The sequence below is a fragment of the Schistocerca piceifrons genome, chromosome X (genome assembly GCF_021461385.2).
Source record: "Schistocerca piceifrons isolate TAMUIC-IGC-003096 chromosome X, iqSchPice1.1, whole genome shotgun sequence".
In the NCBI taxonomy this organism is placed as follows: Eukaryota; Metazoa; Arthropoda; class Insecta; order Orthoptera; family Acrididae; genus Schistocerca; species Schistocerca piceifrons.
The window spans coordinates 234634287-234636971 of NC_060149.1; the positions used below are offsets into that span (position 1 = coordinate 234634287).

Below are 2685 nucleotides of genomic sequence, written 5' to 3' on the forward strand. Positions count from 1 at the left end.
TCAATATGGCCCCCTCCAGACACACGAGCAATATCAACCCGATACTCCAACTCGTTCCACACTCTCTGTAGCATATCAAGCGTAACAGTTTGGATAGCTGCTGTTATTTCTCGTTTCAAATCATCAATGGTGGCTGGGAGAGGTGGCCGAAACACCATATCCTTAACATACCCCCATAAGAAAAAATCGCAGGGGGTAAGATCAGGGCTTCTTGGAGGCCAGTGATGAAGTGCTCTGTCACGGGCTGCCTGGCGGCCGATCCATCGCCTCGGGTAGTTGACGCTCAGGTAGTTACGGACAGATAAGTGCCAATGTGGTGGCGCTCCATCCTGCTGAAATATGAATTGTTGTGCTTCTTGTTCGAGCTGAGGGAACAGCCAATTCTCTAACATCTCCAGATACTGTAGTCCAGTTACAGTAGCACCTTCGAAGGAAAAGGGACCAAAAACTTTATTGGCTGAAATGGCACAGAAAACGTTCACCTTAGGCGAGTCACGTTCATACTGAGTTGTTTCCCGCGGATTCTCAGTGCCCCATATACAGACATTGTGACGGTTGACTTTCCCGTTAGTGTGGAAAGTTGCTTCATCACTAAACACAATCTTTGAAACGAAAGATTCATCTGTTTCCATTTGAGCAAGGATAAAATCACAGAAATCGATTCTTTTAATCTTATCAGCTGCAGACAGTGCTTGAACCAATTTCAGACGATAAGGTTTCATAACTAACCTTTTTCGTAGGACTCTCCATACAGTTGATTGTGGAATTTGCAGCTCTCTGCTAGCTCTGCGAGTCGATTTTCCTGGGCTGCGAACAAATGCTTGCTGGATGCGTGCTACATTTTCATCACTCGTTCTCGGCCGTCCAGAACTTTTCCCTTTGCACAAACACCCATTCTCTGTAAACTGTTTATACCAACGTTTAATACACCACCTATCAGGAGGTTTAACACCATACTTCGTTCGAAATGCACGCTGAACAACTGTCGTCGATTCACTTCTGCCGTACTCAATAACACAAAAAGCTTTCTGTTGAGCGGTCGCCATCTTAGCATCAACTGACGCTGACGCCTAGTCAACAGCGCCTCAAGCGAACAAATGTACAACTAAATGAAACTTATAGCTCCCTTAATTCGCCGACAGATAGTGCTTAGCTCTGCCTTTTGTCGTTGCAGAGTTTTAAATTCCTAAATTTGTGGTATTCTTTTTGAATCACCCTGTACATTGGGCTTTAATATCGTGTCACTGACGAGGTCATTAGATCTGGACCACAGGATTGCTTACTGTAAGGATTGGGAAGCAAACTGGTCTTGTCTTTCCCACTGGATCAGTCCCGATATTCAAGTGATTTAGGGAAATCGCGGAAAACCCAAATATGGATAGCCGTATCGGAGTTTGAACCGCCATCCTATCGAGGCACTCCGCCTTCAGACCACAAGTGGCCCATCGGGACCATTCGACCGCCGTGTCATCCTCAGCTGAGGATGCGGTTGGGGCGGGGGGGGGGGGGGGGGCGTGTGGTCAGCACACCACTCTCCCAGTCGTTATGATGGTTTTCTTTGACCGGAGCCGCTACTATTCGGTCGAGTGGCTCCTCAATTGGCATCGCGAGGCTGAGTGCACCCCGAAAAATGGCAACAGCGCATGACGGCCCAGATGGTCACCCATCCAAGTGCCAGCCACGCCCGACAGCGCTTAACTTCGGTGATCTGACGGGAACCGGTGTATCCACTGCGGCAAGGCCGTTGCCCAGCCTATCGAGGAGTGTCTAGTAATTTAGCCATTGCGCCATCTCGTTGTAGGGGGCCAACAGTTTACTGTTGACTCCGATCATGTGGGAGAATTACACGAGACTGTAGGGGCCTATCGAGATGTAGACTGCAGGACTGCTGCAGTGTATTTGAGGTTGTAGCACAGGGAGCGTTGACCTCATGGCTTAGCCGCACCCCGCCACATGGGCTAACGATCTAAACCAGGGCTTCACAACATACGTGCTCGTGGAGCAAGCTGTGAGCAGCAAGGCGCGAGCACGGAGCAGCGCGAGCACGCTACCCCCCACTACCGGACCAGAGCGGAGAGTGGGGAAAGTCACGTGGGGCACACAACAGCTGCCGCCAGTCAACGTAAATCCGCGACCACCTGCAGGGATATCATTCACGAACTATTACTGCGACAAATGAAACAAATAAAGGAGAATGTACACATGCCACATAATTTTATTAGCTTAGTGTATGCCTCTACATTCGCATTAATTTGTGAACTGTTACACAATAAAAGGTGTCACTGAAGTGTGGGATTCTCGGTTATCTTGTACTTTTTGCCCTTTACAATTGCGTCTATGTTCGGAGTAATTGTTCTTGTGCATTTTAGGCGCAGCATGCAGTTTAAATTTCGATCAGACAATGCGTTTCTCAGGCGCATCTTGTTACATTTCATTGCAGAGAACAGTTGTTCACAAACATACGTGGAACCGAACATTGATATTATTGTAGCCGCCAGTTTGTGCAAACGAGGAAATGTATCCTGAGGGAAGTGTCTGTAGAATTCCAAAATGTTTTTCTTGTTCTGAAATTTGTCTCTGTATTCTCTGTCACACTGCAGGTCAATAATTTCTTGCTGCAGCTCAGGACGAATCTCTGAAATATTCGCTGAATATGGAGAGAACAGATCAAAATCACTGTCTAGT

General features: G+C 47.6%; 1 pseudogene; it reads right to left on the minus strand.

Annotated features, from left to right (window-relative positions):
- Positions 1 to 1631: 1631 nt before the first annotated feature.
- Positions 1632 to 1749, minus strand: LOC124723474 (annotated as a pseudogene).
- Positions 1750 to 2685: the final 936 nt, after the last annotated feature.